At 45.6% G+C, this 20333-nt stretch overlaps 1 protein-coding gene across 2 annotated transcripts in view; it reads right to left on the bottom strand.

Moving 5' to 3' along the window:
* The window catches only part of BDH1 (3-hydroxybutyrate dehydrogenase 1), a 46045-nt gene extending 36461 nt beyond the window's left edge, over window positions 1-9584 (bottom strand). The window contains exon 1 of one of the 2 annotated variants that reach the window (XM_003792683.3): window positions 9369-9584. The gene's annotated coding sequence lies outside the window, so the exon portion shown is untranslated. Of the gene's footprint in view, window positions 1-4036; window positions 4219-9368 lie in introns of those variants that run through there. The other variant, XM_023514848.1, reaches the window with a different exon arrangement.
* Window positions 9585-20333: the final 10749 nt, after the last annotated feature.

Here is a 20333-nt window from a genome sequence, read left to right on the forward strand (position 1 = left end):
GGAGTTGGAGGTTGCTGTGAGCTGAGATGCCACAGCACTCTACCCAGGGGGACAGCTTGAGGCTCCTGTCTCAAAAAAAAAAAAAAAAAAAAAAAACCTGCCATAGTTACAATTACCCAGCAGATCAAGCAGATATTCTATACTTAGGAGAAGTGGGCTTTCCTACCACATTCAAGTCAGACCACCAAAGGATGGAGACTCCAGGACTCTGGTCTTGGTATGTTCTAACACCACGGTGAGCACTCATACCTTTAAATATGATTGACATGCTGCCAACTCCCAAATGCTTATCTCCAACCCAGGCCTCTCCCTGTATTCTACATTGATGTATACAACTGCCCATCTCCACTTGAATGTTTAATAGGTATCTCAAATTTAACCTGTCCAAAACTGAGCTTGAGCTCTTACCCCGAACATCTGTTCCTCTAAATCCTCCCCATTCTTGACTCCTCTCTTTGGTGCACACTTCACTGCTCAGCTATCAGCAAACCCTACTGCCGCCGCCCTCACAATATAAGATCCTCTGCTACCATCTTCATCTAAGCTTCATCCTTTCTGCAATAGCTTCTCATCTAGACTCTCTGATTCCACCATGGTTTCCCTTCAGATTCTGCTCAACACAGCCCACGTGATCCTGTGAACTATAAATCGGATCACGTCACTGTTGCATCAAATGCATCAGAGTAAAAGCCAAAATCTTTAAAGATTGACTACAAGACCCTGCATGTTCTAGGTCCCCCTTACCTCTCCAACCGTTTACTGTGATTCGGTCACAGTGGCTTTTTTGCTGTCCTGGGGATATGGCAGGCCAGCTCCTGCTTCAGGGATTTTGCCCTGGCTCTTCTCTCAATATAACCACAGAGCTCCTTCCCTCATTTCAGTCCTCCATGCAAAGGTTTACTCAGTAAGACATCCATCCCCTGGCCACCCATCAATTCCATCCCCACCCTGGCATTTTCTATCTCCTTTCTCTGCTTTCATTTTTATTTTCCTCCTTGGCACTTAACCACATCATAACATTTTACATATTGTATGTATTTTATCTTGTTTTTTGTTTTCAGTCCCATTAAAATACAAGCTCTTTGAGAACAGAAATTTGTTTCGTGTACTGCTGTATCTCTCTCTAATACATAGACGAGTGACCTGCACACAATGGGCATATGCTATTTGAATAAATTAGGAATTTTAAGCATGGAAGTTCCATGAGCAGATTTATATTTTAATAAAATAACTTGGCTTGGCACCTGTGGCTCAAGCGGCTAAGGCGCCAGCCACATACACCTGAGCTGGCGGGTTCGAATCCAGCCCCAGCCTGCCAAACAACAATGATGGCTGCAACCAAAAAATAGCCGGGCGTCGTGGCAGGCGCCTAGCTACTTGGGAGGTGGAAGCAGGAGACTCGCTTGAGCCCAGGAATTGGAGGTTGCTGTGAGCTGTGATGCCATAGCACTCTACCCAGAGCGACAGCTTGAGGCTCTGTCTCAAAAAAATAATAACTTCACTGGGTTAATAATAGATCAAGGATGGACAAGAGCAGAAGCAGGGAGACCAGTTAGAAGCTATGGATGTGGGGCGGCACCTGTGGCTCAGTGGGTAGGGCGTCAGCCCCATATACCGAGGGTGGTGGGTTCAAACCCGGCTCCAGCCAAACTGCAACAAAAAAATAACCAGGTGCTGTGGGGGGCACCTGTAGTCCCAGCTACTTGGAGGCTGAGGCAAGAGAATCGCCTGAGCCCAGGAGTTGAAGGTTGCTGTGAGCTGTGTGATGCCACAGCAACTCTACTGAGGGCGATAGGGTGAGACTCTGTCTCTACAAAAATAAAAATTAAAAAAAAAAAAAAGCTATGGATGTAATCCAGACTACAATGTACAGCTACGCATGTTGTGCACTGCACAACTCCCCTGATATGTGAAAAGTGAAAAGGTTGCTCCTTAGAAATGTATAAAAAGGCTACCAGCCCTGGTAGAAACTACAGAGGTTCTAATCAGAACTGGCCCGACTCTGGCTTTATTTTAAGGTAAAGCTGACCACTTATTTCCCAACAGATTGAACACGGGATGTAAAAGAAGGAAGAATCAAAGACATTTCCAAGATTGCTAGCATAGAGGTAAAAAAAAAAAAATTTGACTTTAGTACAACTGATGAATTTAGGAGCCTTTGTATACACAAGTTCTTATCACATTTCAAATTTGAGTACACAAGTTGGGGATCCTAGTCTTCACCTAGCCCCTCCAAATCATATCTCCAACTATATTTTTCTTATCTACTTTTATTAAACCATTTGCTGCACCATCCCCCCACCAGCCCTGTACTGTTTCCACGCTTTGCTCATCTTATACCAAATCTGTCTTCATCTGACCAAGTCCTAGCTGGTTCAAATAACATCTACTGTAAGCTGTCTTTCCTAACTTCTTAAATAATAAAATAAAATAAAAAATCAGTCTTTTACCCTATCTACTTCCTTTAGTGCTTCGGTAATATCCTGACATTCATAGTCTGGATAGTATTTGAGGGAGTCCTGTTTGTAACCATTAACAAGCTCCCAGTCAACCACCAATCCCCAGCTGGACTGTGAACACCTCACAGACAGGACCCACAAGTTGACTCAGTCTTCTGGCTCCTCAAAATGCCTGCTCCAGCACCTGGCAGGAAATGGAGACTACACAGATGTATTGAATGAGTATGAAAACCACACAAATTTCAAAGGTCAGCTTTCTTGCCTGCCAGAGGTATATATGCTCTGTGAAGGATGGGGCTCCAACAGGTCTGGTGAAGGGCACTTGCTGTGTCACGCGGATCTTGGCAGCAGCCTTCTGTAATGAAATATAAGCCTTTGCAACCCCTCACAGTATGAACTGTTGGGTAACTCTGGATCAGCTGACTATGGATAGGTTTTGGCTCACTGAATGGAAAAGCTTGCGCAGAATTCTACCCCAAAGCGCAGAGCCAAACCCTCCTCAAGCTGGGCGCAGTCCTGAAGCGTACACTCAACGCACAACGTGCCTCCCCGACCCATCCGGATGGTACCTAGTCCACAGGCTCTCTGGCAATCTACGGCAGGTAGGCGGAGCGCGGGGACGCCGGAGACTCGCAGGCACCGCCCCGCTGCGCGCCATGGACAGCGCAGCCAATCCCAGCGCCGCCGTCCCTATTTGCCCGCCCAGGACGGGGAGTCGAAGGGGCTTGGCTAGGGCCGCGCTGCCCATTGGATGAGGCGCTGCCGCCCCCACAAAGCCCCATTTTCCTCGCTCCAGGGAACTATCTTGACTATCTACCTGGTTCTACCCGCCGGACGCGGGCCCAGGGTTACTCCAGCCTCCCCGGCCGCCCCGCAGCCCCTCCACCTGGCCGGCTCCTCCCCCTGTAACCCATTCCGTCTTTTAGTAACCGCCGGCTCGAGTAGAATTCAGAGATCTGGATTGGCGGCTTGACCGCTGCTCCGAATCCCTGCTCACAGAGCAGTGGGCGGGGAGGAAGCATTCCCCAAGCCCCCGAGAACAGAGCCTGGTGGAGGACGCAAGCGGACTGGGAGTAACGCGGTCAGAACCAGGGAGATGCGGTCGGGAAAGGAGCAGTGCCTAGAGCCCAAGGCTGGAAGGCAGGACTACTGGCTTCGGTCCTAGCCTTTGATTACGACGTGACCTTGGCCAGTCCCTTCCTATCCTGGGGCCTAGGTCCCCGTCTGTAAAATGCGCTGGCCTAAGAGCCACAGGTCCGCGTGTTCAACCCAGGGCTTCTTCCTGCTGGTGGAAGAATAAATAAGGAATAATGTCTCCATGCTGCTGGTGATGCGGACAGAGGAACCAGGAGGGCAGCGGATGAGGAACACCTGGAGCTGGGACAGATGGGGCGAGATGGGTCCGTCTTCCATTCTGTATCCTGCCGTAGCCACAGGGCTCGACCTATAGGGCGCAATGCCCCTTCTCGGTCCGTATCCCGGTTACTGGGCTGAGGGGCCGCGCCAAGTCAAAGCAAATCACAAGACGCTGGGCGGTCGCTCCCGAATGGGAGAGATGAGGACCCCAACTCTCTTACCAAAGCCAAACGGGCAAAGGGGGCTCCGCCGCACTTCTGGCGTGGCAGACCGGGTGGGGGCGCTGCCGCGTTTTCCTTCTCGAAACTCCTGTAACGGCCGTCCTGCGGCCTCCGCCTGCGCCACCAGGATCCCCCTTCACACTCCGGTGTGCACGTTTGGGCAGCGCCAGGCTGGGCGTGACCGGGGGTGTAGCAGAGGCGGGGAGTGCTCCTGCGCCGCCTCCTCGGCCTTCAGGCCCGGGAGCCCTTCTCCCGCGGTGGTCCTGAGTCTCGCGGGGCACCCAGCCCGAGATTAACCCACTATTGTGCGTCCTTCCGCGGCCTAAACCGCCGGGTAACATCTACTCCACCGCCATCTCCCTCCTGAACCCGGGGACAGCGGGACGGGCAGGCAGAGGGTGCGAAAAGGTTTCAACCCCGGGTACTGTGGGAGGGAAGAGAAGGAAAGTGAGGACGAGGTCCCGTGTGTTTACTGTCTTTAGAACTCTTCAGGGTGGGTGGGTTTTTGGTTTTTAGATTTCTTTTGATCAGATGGAATTTATTTAAAGACTTATTCCTAGGATAATTGAAGCATAGCGAACTACCCAGAATCGCAACATTGTTAACAGCTGGAGGGCAATCAACCACAGATCAGGCTCCCCTGCCAACGCACCTACCCCAACAACCACAGTTTTCAGGATGAGAAACAGGCTGAGGAGAGAAGATAATCAAGGCGGATGAAAGGCAGAGCTCTGTTTAGGTAGATTACCGGAAAGGACTGAATAGAAAGGAGCCAGGCAGATGAAAACAGGATAGAATCATTGGCCTGGTGATGCAAAGAAACCTGTTAGCTCCATTCCGTGAACTTCTTAAGGACTAAGGCTGTGTCTTCTTTGTCCTCAGCTCCTGGCACTTAGAGCCTTGAAAAACAGGAGAATCACGAAGGGAGGATGCACTTGGTTTTGTGTACTCATTTCTCAGACAAACTCAAGCCAGAGTATTTGCTTCAGGGACCTTGTGTCAGGACCACAGACATGACAATAAATCAACCAGGATACACTTTGAGGATTATATATTGCTCGAAAATCAGTTAAAGGAAGAATTAATCTTTCCACCTAGGAAAACCTAGATCCTGACTTTGGACTGAGAATTAAACGAAATTATAGTTTTATGATGTTTACAGAATATAAAGAAAGCCTATTTGACCTCTCCAAGATACTACAGTCACCTCCAGAGGCTGGCCTCACATCTCCCCAGTTCAGGATTGCTGTGGCAGCCTGCTGCCTACAGATGTAACCTGAGAGCACTTGGCCTCAGCTGTACCTGGGATCTCCCTGTTTCTCTGTCACTGCAACTAGGACCCTAGTAGGAACTCACTGTCCATTTTGACACTAGTATACCTGGACGTGCAAAGAAACTAACAACTCTTGGGACAACCTTTGACCAAGGGCAGACAGGAGGGAGCTGGTGGAAAAATATTCTTCCATTCTTGCAGTGGGCAGTTCTGAGGTACACTCTATACAGCTCCTAAGATAACATGCCGTTTGTCCATGGTGATGATCAACCTGATGAACTCTGTAACATACTCTTAACTGCCTTTCAGGTTCCCTTCTTCCCTATTTGATGCCCCCAGTCTGCTCCTCCCTTTCATTGGGATTTTGTTGTGTAGCTTTGATAAGATTCTAAACATTTGGCTCGGCGCCTATAGCTCAACCGGCTAAGGCGCCAGCCACCTACACCTAAGGTGGCGGGTTCGAATCCCCAGCCCGGACCCGCCAAACAACAATGACAGCTGCAACCAAAAAATAGCCGGGCGTTGTGGCGGGCGCCTGTGGTCCCAGCTACTTGGGAGGCGGAGGCAGGAGACTCGCTTGAGCCCAGGAGTTGGAGGTTGCCGTGAGCTGTAATGCCACGGCACTCTACCCAGGGGGACAGCTTGAGGCTCTGTCTCAAAAAAAAAAAAAAGATTCTAAACATTTATAGTTTGCTAATCACCTTCCCTGAAAGACTGTTACATCACACCTTATCAGACCACATAAGCAAGTTACTAACTTCAACTACTAGATTCCAAAGCAAGTATACACTCAAAATCCTGACAGGTACTTTGAGAGCTTAGGATGTGGCAAGGCCACTCTGTCCACCTTCAGGCCAGTCTCTGAATCCTTGCTCCCTAACATCAGCACCACCCTCCAGCTTATCTTCACGGATCTCAGTTATGTTGGTCAAGCTCTCTCCAGAGACTCTCCTAGAAAGGTACACCTCAAACTCTGATCAGACTTTATACCCATAGAAGCCTGTTTCCATCCTAACTGAGCAATCGAACTTTAAAATTGGATTCTGAGTGAAGTTGGTACTCATCTATTATGTGGCTAATGTACCTTAGCTATCAAACGTATTCCCTGTAAAGATTGTTCTTATTTTTCTACCTCTTTTTAAAAATTGTATATATAGCATGGAATATTGTTCAGCTATAAAAAGATGGAGATTTTACATCTTTTGTATTTACCTGGATGGAGTCAAAGAATGTTGTTCTTACTAAAGTATCTCAAGAATGGAAAAGCAAAGCAGATATCCAATGTACTCAATACTGATATGAAGCCAATAGACAATCTAATCCATGCCCACATAGGAGAAAAAAATCATTTCAATTCAAGTTGGGAGTAAGGGAATGAGGGAGGAAGAGGGGAGGGGGGAAGGATGCTCCCATTGAACAGTCACAGTGTGGGGATGTTTGGCACACCTTTTGGGTGTGGACGTAACTACAAGAGGGACTCTACCTAACAAATTCAAGTATTTTGACCTGGTTGTTTGTCCTTTGACATTAACCTAAAAAAAAAAAAAAAAAGAATGGAAGAGAAGCATCCCCTGTACTCAGTACAAATTTGAAACTAGTAGATGAACAACTACAAGCCCACATGAGAGAAAAACACAATCAAATTCAAGGAGGCGGGGAGGGAGAGACGGGACTGGGACCCGGTAAGCTCTCCCCTAACAGGTATAATGTAGAGATATATGGCATACCTGCTGGGGGAATGACTCAACTGCAAGTCAGACACTACCTAACGAACACAATGTAACCCAATCATATATACCGCTATAGTAAAATGAAATTAAAAAAAAGAATTGTGAAAAAAGAATAATCTATACAGAGCAATAAGCCATGTGATGCATTAAATCATACTTTGATCATCACCTTATTTAACCATGCAAAACAGATTCATTCCTCAAATAAACTACCTGCTTTGGGTGGGGGAACCCCAGAGTAAGCCAATGCCAGTGGTTAACCTGAAAGAGGCATCTCACTCTACCTTTCAAATCTTATTCTCACCAGACCATTTCTATCCTACCAAGGAGTGGTTAATTGAGGTACTTGGTTTAGGCTTCAGCACCTTATTTCACAACTGTTCTCCCTTCTAGGGCATCACTAATAAACTCACTTGGAGAAAAGCAGAAAATAAAGGAGGGTCCTAGGAGGAAGGGCCAGCTGAAGGGTTGGGACTTTGAAAGTCAGACAAAGCCAGCCTTAGCCCCACCTTAAACCTTTCCCCTCTTTCTAAGACCTGGCTGTTGACTTTGGAACTGGAGAAACCCTCAGGTTCAATTTGTGAGACTGAACTGTGTAAAGTAGAGAGAAGGAACCAGGTCACTCCTAACATAGCCTGTGGCAAGATTCAGTCTTTCCCCTTCCCCCAGTATAAAGCAGTTCCTGTTGGCCCAGGTACAAGGTCTGGGGCCAGAGTCTTCAGCATCTAGTACACCCTCTCCTTAACACCGAGAGGGTGCTGCTGCAAATTACTAAACTAGGTTTGGAAGAAAATAGCCCTCAATGGCTGCCTTCAAGGAGAGAAATGAGACAGGTTCTTAAGTAAAATTCTTTTGAGGCTTCGAGATCTTTAGAGAGGGAAGAGTACAAAGAGATAAAAACACCACTGTGTCCCACTTCTGCCCTTCACACCCCGTGCTGCAGCCACCTGAAGTATTCATTCCCATTGATTGTGCCCTTACTATATTCTGGGGATTGGGCTGTGTTCTTAGAATGCGATGATAAATCAGTGTAGGGACCTGTTATCAGTAATACTACAACTTGCAATTAGAAATTCATGGCTGATCACTATGTACAGGCAGTCCCCTGGTTACGAACGAGATAGGTTTTACAGGTTTGTACTTAACTTGAATTTGTATGTAAGTCAGAACAGGTATATTTACCTATTACCTATATTAGCCTCTGTTCCTAAGTGCAAGGCATACGTACATGAGTCAGTTGTTTGTTTAATCTTACAACAGTCCTACAAGTAACCTAAGGTTATCCCCATCTTGAAGCTGAGGAAGTTGAGGCTTAGAGAGGGCAAAACAACACAACTAGGAAGTTGCAGAGACAGATTTCACCCATCAGTTTAAATTGTCCTTCATTTCAAAATGCCTTCACAGAAACATCCAGAATAATGTTTGACAATATGGCTAAGAAATAGTACGGACAAATCCTGTCCCATTCTGTCCTACTCCAATGATTAGATTTTAAGCACACTACCAATTGTCCTGCAGTTCTTTCTTTGAGGAAACAGATAAAAAAAAAAATATCCCAGTTTAGAAGGCTATTTGGAGTATAAAATTTTCATAACCAGTTGCGCAATTTTTCTGTAGGTAATCCAACAGAAGCTGGAATTTCTTTCTTTTTTTTTAAATAATATTTTCTAAGTTAATTTTTTTTTTCAGTTTAAGGACTTTATTAATATACTTTGGAGCATCTGATGACCAGTCACCTAGGTTTTTATAGTTTTTTTCAGCTAATTTTTTTTGTGTGTGTAGTTTTTGGCCAGGCCTGGGTTTAAACCCACCACCTCCAGTATATGGGCCCAGCACCCTACTCCTTGAGCCACAGGCACCACACTGGAATTTCTTTCAGTGAGTAGTACAAAGAGGATGTCAACTGTGGATGCCCCCAAGTAGGAAAATTGTAGATTCTAACTGACCTTGTAAACTTTGAGAGACAAAAAATATGTGACAAGATTCTCCAACTCTGACTTGATTCTCTGAACTTCTACTTTTTCAAAGAACATCAAATATATTACAATAAGCTGTTTTTAGAAACAAGATACAAAACCATGTGCTTATTTTAGTTAATTATTTTCCCAATTTTATTCCCCAAAGAATAACATATCATTTCTGCTTTTTGCTACCAGGACCGAGTCCGCTATTTCAAAAAGGAAATCTAATTGAAAAGCTGCTGCCTCCCTGTTTTGGGGTTGCCAGTACCCCTTCCCAAAGGCCTATCCACTCCTCCTGTACATGTACCTCCCCTTCCACGAGGTCCTACCCAAGGCTCCAAGCATCTCCTTCTGCTGATAGCTCTCACCTTAGAGGGTGGGTGCTGCAAATCTCCCTTAGCACAATCGGCTGCAATCCTCTCCAGGCAAGTGACCAGCCAGATTCCCTGAAGCCCTCTTAATTCTCAGTTAACATGGTGTAATAGACACCCCTGGACACCTCTTCTAGGCTTTCTGTGTATTTTTTTCAATGCTTGCCTCTAGCAAGAAAGGGAAATTCTCACACACAATAAAAGTAAAGAAAGCTACCTAATGTTAAAATATAATTAGGAGTTTGTATATTTATCATAGAACAGGCAAAGTTCAGCTTTGTAACTATTTGTTTTTAGCTTAAAATGTCTGTGAGTTTGGCCTTATGACAAGCAGAGGGTCAAGGGTAGCTGCTGCTGCTTAAGGTTACATTAAAAAAATGATGGCAAAGGGAAGCTCCCTGTGACTCTAGTTTGAGCTCTCCCTGCAAGGTATGTGTGGGCCTGAATGAGCACAGGAATCTGCCCAAACACGATGAGAAATATTCAGAGACCACCCTGAGCATGACCTGGAGTCAGGACCTGAGAAGATTTCAAAACAAGGCTGCTTGTAAGAAGGTGGAGCCAAAACCATGGGAGCCAAACTAATTCAAGTCACAAGTCAAACTACCTCCTTTTGTTGTTTATTCAGAACAACAGGCTGCTGCATACCAAGGACCTTATCATACCTAGGTGTTACAGCCCACATCCTGACCCCCTCCCCTTTGTCCCACTAGCCCCCCCCCCTTGTGCACTCAGCCCACATTCTGACCCTCTCCCCTTTTTGCACTCGCCACTCTACTCTACACTCGCCCCACTTGCGACCTTTATCCCTTCCTTCTCATTCGCCCACCTGAGACAAAGAAGACTCATCCCTGAGCCAATCAACCCTGAACACAACCACCCTGTACCTGTCAGTTTAGGACAGACATGGTTTACCTACCAATAAGGGGATGGGGTGGGATGGTCTAATGGGAGGGAAGAGGGAGAGGTATAAAAGGACTTTCTAAATAGTCTGTAAGGGCTGTTCCCGCTTTTTCTTAAAGGGCAGCCCAGGCTCTGAGCTTGAATGAATAAAATTCCTCGTGCCTTTGCAGCGATGTTCAGACTCTCAGAGTGGTGCTTGAATTGAGTCTGGGGATTAACAAAACCATTCACACAGAATATGACAGTGGGGGTCAGGAGGACTACATCTGGAATATAGGCGATCCCTTAGTGCATTTCTTAGTATTAGCATGCCCTGTGATTAGAGTCAGTGGAAAATTGCAAGGCAGGACTGCTAATGGCCCTGAGCCTTCAGGATTGAAGATTTGGGTCACCCCACCAGCTCAGATGCTTTCAGAGAGCAAAGAGGCTATGGAATGGGTAGTAAAAAAGGGAAATTATAAACACTAGCTACAACCACGTGACCAGTTGTAAAAACAGGACTGTCGAGTGTTTCTTATTTAGTTATGAGTATGTTTGTGTGGGGGGTGTGTTTATAGAGCACATACCTTTGTTTCCTCCCCTTTCTTATCCCTTTATCATGTAGCATTAAGTTACATTACTTTATCTTATAGTATTTAAATATTGGGAACTTTACATCATAGTATTTATTTTCCAGGCTATCAAAGAGGAGAGTAAACATCACCTAAGGGCTTTGCATCCTCTTCTGGGGAGAGGGTTAATGCAGCAGAATACAGGGGTAGGAAGGACAGTTGTTATCACACTGGAAGTTATTGTCTTTATTAGGAGATTAAGTATGAGTGCCAGGCTGACAAGGAGTGGACTTGTCATGGTTAATTTTATGTGTCAGTGTGGTTAGGCTATAGTGTCCAGATATTTGGTCAAACATTCCAGATGTAAAGGTGTTTGAAACTGAAGGTCCATTTAAACTGACCTTGATGAAGTTTGTGTAAAGCAGATTACTTCCATAATGTGAGTGGACTTCATCAATCAGTTAAAGGCCTTAATCGAAAAAGATGAACCTGCCCAGAAAGAGAGGGAATTCTGTCAGCAGAGTGCCTGTGGACTCAAACTGTAACTCTTTCCTAAGAGTCTCCAACCTGCCAGGCTACCCTGCAGATTTTGGACTTGCCAAGACTCTGCAAGTCCATAGCCATGTGAGCCAATTCTTTAAAATCTCCATCTCTCTCTCTCTCGATTTATATAAACACACACATATAGCATATATACACACATATACACATATTGTGCATGTATGTCTATAGATACATACATTACACACACATATATTTACGTACTATATATAGTTTGGTTCTGTTTCTCTGGAGAACTCTGACTAAAAGACTCACGTAGAGTGTTCTGTTTCCCTGATTGGATACTGACACGATATTGAAATAGATTTCTCAGCTCGGCGCCTGTGGCTCAAGTGACTAAGGCGCCAGCCACGTACACCCAAGGTGGTGGGTTCGAATCCAGCCCGGGCTCGCCAAACACCAATGACGGCTGCAACCAAAAAATAGCCGGGTGTTGTGGCGGGCGCCTGTGGTACCAGCTACTTGGGAGGCTGAGGCAGGGGACTCACTTGAGCCCAGGAGTGGGAGGTTGCTGTGAGCTGAGATGCCATGGCACTTTACCCAGGGGGACAGCTTGAGGCTCCTGTCTCAAAAAAAAAAAAAGAAAGAAAGAAAGAAACAGATTTCTCTACCTGCAACTGACCTGTCATGGGTGTGTAGTGTAGGTCAAGGACTCAGGCCAAGCTGGGATTGGTAAGACTTGCTTTTCACCCTCTCCATTCTCTGAGGTCACTAGAGCCACTGCCCTCCACGTGCTCACAGCCTAGGAAGGGAAACAGGCGATCTACTGCTTACTCCCTTCCAGGGCCGTGTGGGCTTGGGAGTACTTTAGACATCGGCCTCCAATGGATCAAATGAACACATGGAATCAATCAGGGGCCAGGAGTCAGAGAGGTTCTAAGAAGAATCACATGAAAAGGGTTGGGGGCAGAGAATGAGCAACTTGGTATGTGTACAGAGAAGACCAGGGTGGGATTTCCCAGAAGGGCCATGTATTGCACAGATGTTTTGGGTTCAGATGGACCACAATATACTTGAACAAATGAGCAATTCTGCAGGTCTAAGCATTCTCAGAGTCAACAAAAGCGGAATCCAGCTTTTGTCATTATCTTGCCATGTGTCTTTAAACCTTTTCCCTGGACCCCCAATTCTGGGTACACAGAATCACAAGGCAGGCTGGGATAAAATTGAAGATTGCTTAGAATCCTTATTTCCCATCATTTCTATCCAGCCTGATGCCATTTCACATTCCCAAGAACTAGGAATCGAAGGCATGTAAGCAGGAGACAAAGTGGGGAGACAGAAGAGCCCAGCACCCAACAGTGGTACCAGGACTTGGGAGAATCTGTAATGAGCCAAACTGATGAAAGGACAGGGCACTCCATTTAACTGAGAAAGAATTAAGCTGGATGTTGAGTTAATGGTCTAATTAAATATTGCCATCCAACAGAATGCATAGGGACACATAAAAGTGTTTGGGCTCTAGATAGCCACACTGCGTGCAGAGGAGTCACACTTATGTAACTGCCACTTGGCATATTGCCACTTTTGTTCTCCTGGGTATAAAGGAGGGGCCTGGCTTGGTGCCTATGGCTCAGGTGGCTAAGGCACCAGCCACATACACCTAAGGTGGCGGGTTCAAATCCAGTCTGGGCCTGCCAAACAACAATGACGGCTGCAACCAAAAAATAGCCAGGCATTGTGGCAGGCACCTGTGGTCCCAGCTACTTGGGAGGCTGAGGCAGGAGACTCACTTGAGCCCGGGAGTTGGAGGTTGCTGTGAGCTGAAATGCCATGGCACTCTACCCAGGGGGACAGCTTGAGGCTCCTGTCTCAAAAAATAAATAAATAAATAAATAAAAATAAAAATAAAGGAGGGGCCTTTCCCCTGTGCAGATTCTGGATTGCGGATCACAGATTGCGATGTATAACTTAGCTCCCTGAATTCTTCTGTGCTCTGGCTGAATTAAAACACTAGCATTACAGTGTATCACTGAACATTATAGGTAAATAGTAACTCCCTCAAATATCAATAGCCTCTGCTAGCAATGAGCAACTTGGTATGTGTACAGTCACAATTGCTTTGCCCCTTTTCTAGGAGAAATCAGTCTGAGTATGACATCTTAGTTTTGGTCAGAAACAGTAAGAAATTCAATCTAATGGTCTTTAATTAGAATAAGTCTTTGCAAGATGCCTCTAAAAATCTATAACTAAACAAACTTAGGTACCACACAGTTGTAGGTTTGTATTCCCTTAATAAAATTACCTCTGTTAAATAGGTTATTATTAAGATCACCTTTCAGCGCTGTCATAGTTGAACAAAGACTTGAACGCGATTGGGTAGCAAGTCACGCAGATACCTGGAGAGCGGGCGTAGACCCGGGTTTGGCTGGACACGATGTTGATACAATTTTGGAACCCTCTTTACGAAACAGAATGTAAAACTATCAATACAAAATTAGGCACAAGGTCTAGGAGAAGGCCTAGGTAAGCAGAGGGGTGTAAACTGCGATAAACCGGCCTCCGGGGAGCATGCTCTGCTGAGAGAATGGCAGGTGGCCGGGGAGGGAGCATGCGCAGTCAGTTTCATTGACACTAGGAGGCCAGGACCAGCAGCAGGGAGCGAGGTCGCAGGGGTAGCTGGGACCAGACTACTATAGAATTTTGGACTTTGACTTTACTGAGATGGGAATCACTGGAGGTTTTTGAGCAGAGGAATAACGTGATCTGAATTTGATTTTGAAAGAATTCCTCTGGCTGCTATTTTGAGGATGGATTGAAGCAGGTCAGGGATGGAGGCAGAAGACCAGTTAGAATAACTTAGGAGAGAGAGCATGGAGGTTCAGGCCAGTGTGGTGGTGGCAGAGTTGTGAGAAGTGGGCTGATTCTGCACAAGCCTGGAAGATGGAGTCCAGGGGATTTGCTGCCAGAGCAGATGAAGGGTAAGGGAGAGAGGGAGAGGTCATGGATGACTCTGAAAATTTTCTTGAGTAAGTAGAAGAATGTGGTTCCAGTAAGTGCATTGACTGAAAAGAGGGGAAATTTGAAATCTGAGAGCATATTTTAAGCAGAAAATGAGAGTTCAACTTTGAGCGTGTTAAGTTTGAAATGTTTTTACATCCAGAGGGAGAGAAGGAGCCTGCAGTTCAGTCTGGAAGAGAGCTGTGCAGGAAATAATAAATTCTTGAACCTGGATTAGCTCACCAAGGGAATGCATATGGTGAGAAAAGAAGGGTTCTTAGAGTTGAACCCTGAGACCCTCTGATATCTGAAAGTCTGAGAGGAGAGAAAGAACTGGCAAAGGAGACAGAGCACAGAGAGGTAGGAGAAGAAACAAGAGTGATCTGCAAGTCCGGTGAACAGTGTACGCCAAAGACGTGGAGGTGATCAAGTGTTTCAAATGCTGCTAATAAATCAGAATGTGAGGACTGAAAATTGACCACTAATTTTAAAACATGCAGAGCTTACTGGCAATCTTGAAAAGAGCAGAAAGCCTCATCAGGGAGGATCCAGACCTTAGCAGAGTGAAAAAATCAACCTTCAGCCTAATCTGTCTGGCTGTGCTGCCGTCAGCCCTGGTCAACAGTTAACATCTTTTGATCTGTTCTCTGGGAACTTCCATCCTCACGCGGGACTTGTGGACCATTCCTGCCTCTAGGTTTTTCAACTCTACGAGCAGAACCCAGACACCTGGGCAAGGATTCTACCTACTGGAAGCTACTAATCTCCTAGAGAGCTTGGATTCTATAATTAACTGTGTTGGGAAAAGAGACAGAATAACCAAGAGCCATTAAGGAAAGAAAAAGAAGTAAACTTGAAACAAAACGAGTGACTCATTTAGTGTCAGTAAGTAAATACTGGCCTTCCCTTGTGAGTTTAGCTACTAACAAGACTCTCTCGGTGACCGCAAAGGCAAAGCATGGTGGCGGGAACACAGCTAGAATGGCATGATGTTGATTTGTTTCCAAAGAAACTTTCCTTATTTTTTTCCAAGTAAAAATAGGCAATCATTTTCTGTGCCAAGTTAACCAAAAAAAAGGTTGCTTTAGGGTTTCTAGTATTTCTAACTTAACGTAGTTAATCTTCAAATGTATACAGTTAGCACAACAGCCGTGCAATAGTCTGATTTCTCCATTCTTGACCTTCTTACTACTGTTTGTATATTTTGCTTATGCTATAAAATCTACACTACAGTCAATTATCTTTTAAAGAGATTTAGGTATTAGGCAAAAGAATCATATCTTTAACCATGTAGTTGCTCTTTATTCCTTCATATATATCCACGTTTCATCTGGTATCATTTTCCTTCTCCTGAAGAACTTTAATTCTTTAACTCTTCCTGTAGTACAGGTCTGTAGGTGATGGATTCTTACAGATTTTTTCATATCTGGGAAAAAAAGCCTTTATTTCATTTTCATTTATAAAGGATATTTGTCCTGTTTATAAAATTCTAGTTGACAGGATGTTTTTCCTCCTGCAGTACTTCAAAGATTTTTGTCCATTATTTACTTGCTTGCAACTTTTTTCCAGTGGAATATCTGCTATCGTCTTTGTCTTTGTTCTATATGCATTTTCTTTTAAGGAAGCTCCTTTTAAGATTTTCTCTTTAACTGATTTTGGAATACTTCAGAATGTACCCCCTTTGAAGTGCCCCCCTCGGCCATCTGGTGACCATAGTGATATTCATCACTTTTTCTAGGGTGAATTCATGAATTTAATTGTCAGGCCTCCTATGATGAACCCTCATGGCCATTCCAGAAAAAGAGTGTCCAGGTTGCTTTGAAGGGTGGACTAGGCACTGGCATCAGTGCATAACTTAGCAAGGGGAGTACCTCAGAGGTGACCATAGGGATATTCAGCAATGAGGTACATAGCACTTTTTCTAGGATGAGTTCACGAACTCAATCGTCTCACCTCATACATTTGAAAGAGTTCACTGTGTCTCTCAGTAAAACAGTAAAAGTCTATACTGGAAATTCAAAGTCAAGAGATAGGCTTGTCTATATATCTCATTATTGAATAATAAAACCAATGATTTCCTTGGGGTTTCCAACTCAGTATTTGATAAAGATACAGGCTACAAAGTGAAATCAGGGACTCTGAGCAAAGAAGTTCAGATTAAATTTGGACTTAGCATAAGATGCTCCTGACTGTATATCATGGTCCTCAAAGGCCAAAGGAATGAGAAAAATACAAGCTAAGACAAAGGAGGAGGCCTGTGCCCTGATGCGTGGCTGAGGGATGATGGAAAACAAAGTTAGAGGAAGCGAGTGCTGGAAACATGGTTCCCAACCATGCTGTACAGTGGAAACACCAAGGAATATAAAGATGTTGATGCCTAGGTCCCACCTACAGAAATTCTGATTTAATCAGGCCTGGCTTCATTATCAGACATGTTAAAAGTTCCCCCAGAGAGGGTTGAGTGTGGTGGCTGTGCCTGTAATCCTAGCGCTCTGGCTTGGCACCTGTGGCTCAAGTGGCTAAGGCGCCAGCCACATACACCTAAGGTGGTGGGTTCGAATCCAGCCTGGGCCTGCCAAAACAACAATGATGGCTGCAACCAAAAAATAGCCGGGCATTGTGGCAGATGCCTGTAGTCCCAGCTACTTGGGAGGCTGAGGCAGGAGACTCGCTTGAGCCCGGGTGTTGGAGGTTGCTGTGAGCTGTGTGATGTCACGGCACTCTACTGAGAGTGATAAAGTGAGACTGTCTCTACAAAAAAAAAAAAAGGAAAGAAAGAAAAAAGAACAATGAGATACATTTTTAGTTCCTTTGTATTGGAAATCAACTGTAGAACTCAGAGGCTTAAGAGATAACTGCTGCTTCTTTAAAACAAAACTAAAGTGGGCCATCAGATTGCAGTGATAAAGTTTGGGTCTGCCACATATGATGGGCTTGGTAAAGGTAGTTTTTATTATCCAGAAATGGTATTGGCTGGCAAACCGTTAGACAGAAGTCATGCTACACCTTCATTTTTTAGCAAGTCCAGGTGCAATGGCCACACCTGAAAAAGCAGTGGTATTAGGAGTTTGGAAAGGCCAGGTTGCAAGCTGGTTGCCTTAAGTTCTCTTCTCTTCTCTCTTTGAAGCCAGGCAGAGCCCTAAGAACAACTTGGAACAGGGGTTCTCAAACTTTCATATGCAGCAGAATCGCTCCCAGTTTCTGTGGGTCTGGGACGGTACCCAAGATTTGCATGTCTAATGAGTTTCTGGGTGATGCTGATGCTGACCACCCTTCAAGATCCATTCGCCTGGAGAAGGAGAAGATGAAAATAAAGTTGTGCTGGAAAACCCACTGGTGGAACTAGGCTCCAAGGGCTGTGTGAAACCAGAACCGAGAACAACTTTTTTTTTGCCTTTTCTTAACTTGCAAAAAGACAGGTATATTGTTCTTTTCAGACAAGTAAACACCACAAGGAGATTATTATTTTGCTAAAAGAAAATTTATGTTAATAACTTTTTTTTAAGAGACAGAGTCTCACTTTATCACCCTTGGTAGAGTGCTGTGATGTCACAGCTCATAGCAATCTCCAACTCCTGGGCTTAGGAGATTCTCTTGCCTCAGCCTCCTGAGTAGTTGGGACTACAGGCACCCACCACAACACCCAGCTATTTTTTGTTACAGTTTGACTAGGGCTGGGTTTGAACCCACCACCCTCGGTATATGGGGCCGGCACCCTACCCACTGAGCACAGGCACTGCCCATGTTAATAACTTTTTTATGAAGATTATTTAAATCACCATTTCTAGGCTCTGTATTGGGCTACCACACCGTCTGTGTTCCAAGACTCAGGCCTCTGAATTTCCTCCTGCATCATCTTCCCACCTCCCCCTGATGCCTGAAAGAATCTCAGTAATGTCTTGGTGAACAGCAAGTTGAGGTTTTGCTAACATTTATTAATAGAATTAAACAGGAGCCCAGTTGGTTTTGCCACCAACTAGCCAAGTCCTTTCCTCCCTCTCTGGACGTTGGCTTCCTCAACAATGAAAGAAGAGGTTTGGACAAGAGCATATGAATGAACATGATAATTTTTTGATTTTTATAGTTTATTTGGCATTTGTGCACATATTATCTCAGCTAACCCCTGTAAAATAATTTTTATTCCATCCCCATCTTTCACAGAGAAGGAGATAGAATTGGGAAAACATAGTCATTTTTGAGAACCAATATAAAAAATGGTGACATAGAAACTTCTTCAAAGACACCACTGAGGACAGAGTCATTTATGTTACTTGGTGTCCCTTATATAACAATTTATGGGGAAAGTTCCTCGTGAAGATTAGTGCCTGATAAATATATTCCTAGATGTAATATGTGTCATTTAATAAGACAACTTTCTAACACTTCTCCTTTTTCTTTTGTTTTAACTGCCAAGAAGCTTACAACTAATTATGCCAAGATTATAATGAATGCTTGAATCTGAAATTCTTGGTAACATTATTTCTCATATCCACAAAATCCTAATGCCTAAGTGTTTTTTCACATAGACTATCTGTTAATAGGGTGACTGTGTAATTCACCATGTAAATGGAACTCTTTTCAGAATGAAAAAGAACACTATTAGTAGTTATGCCAGGGCAACAGAATTAAACCAGGGCTATCTCAGGCAAACTGAGATGGAGGGCAACCCACCTATAACTGGGAACAGGAGTGGTAAAAATTATATACAAATTTGACTTTGTTGGGGCAGCTATTGGGGTCTCATTAACCTCAGTAAAATCATGTAGCAGTGGAGATAGATTGTAATTCTTAGGAAACAATAGCAACTTCTAAATGTATTTGCGGGATATGCGACTCCTGTCACGTAACCCTATGCCACTTCATTTCCCAAAGCATCTGCCTCCTAAGCACCATGGACATCAGTCCCGCAGGCAATTGCTATTCTAAAATTCTTTATAAGAGGAGCTTAGGCAAGGCAATCCGTTTAGAATTGAAGGATTGGGGTGGGGGGGACGACTTTAATCCAGAATTGTGTGGCACTTTACTAAAGAAAGAAAAAATGTGATTGTCCATCTCAAGGAATGGGATGGTGCCCCCAAAAGCCAGTCACCATGCAGTCCTGCTCGCTCGCAGAGCATGCCATCCAACGTATGCCTGCTCACAGCCTGCTGAGCTTTCCTGTGCAGAGGACAGGACTGACCTTGCCACCTCTCCCCTGCAGCACCCAGTCCAGCTGCCTCCCGCTCTCGCTCCTCTGCAGGAAAATCCCAGGCGCTCTCAGGGGCAGGCGGCGGCCGCGGCGTCTCTTCTAAGAACCAACACCAGAGGTCGCCCTTCTCCAGCCTCAGACCTGGTTCCAGCCACGGTGACGCTCCCGCCACTCCGCAAACGCGGGCCACAGTCCCTGACCCGCCCTCGCCCCAGGTGGGAAGGCGCTGCTCCAGGGCAGGCGAGGTGGGGGGCTGCTAGGGAGGCCCGTGCTCGCTGGGGGGGACGCCGCGCCGGGCTGGAGGCAGGGCGGGCGTCTTCCCAGTCCTTTCTCGGCTCAGCCAGCTCCTGTGCTCCGTGAGGAGTCCAGCGCCGTGGGACCTGCCTGGTGGTAAGTCTGGGAACGACCAAATCCTTTCCACGAGGGGTGAACTTCTGGGAGCAACCAAAGCCTGTGCAGCCTGCAGACCACACGACCAACGCGTGTGTGAGTTGTAAGGTGCTCGGCAGGCAGAGGCGCTACACCCCCTTTTAATTGGCTGGCTCGCGCTCGCTCGCTCTCTCTCGCGCGCGCGCTCTCTCTCTCTCTCTCTCTCTCTCTCTCGCTCTCGCGCTCTCTCGCGCTCTCTCTCGGTGGCTCTAGTCTCCCATAAGAGGCATAGTGGGCAGGGCTGCCTGGCTGCCCGTGGTTCTCTTTCCCTGTGTTCTTCCTGGGAGAACTTGTATCACAGAGGCCTGGCTGTCTGTAAAAAGAGAGGGTGCCGGCTCGGTGCCTGTGGCTCAAGTGGCTAAGGCACCAGCCACATACACCTAAGGTGGC

Source organism: Otolemur garnettii, unplaced genomic scaffold, assembly GCF_000181295.1.
Source record: "Otolemur garnettii isolate 467f Iridium unplaced genomic scaffold, OtoGar3 scaffold00060, whole genome shotgun sequence".
Taxonomy (NCBI): domain Eukaryota; kingdom Metazoa; phylum Chordata; class Mammalia; order Primates; family Galagidae; genus Otolemur; species Otolemur garnettii.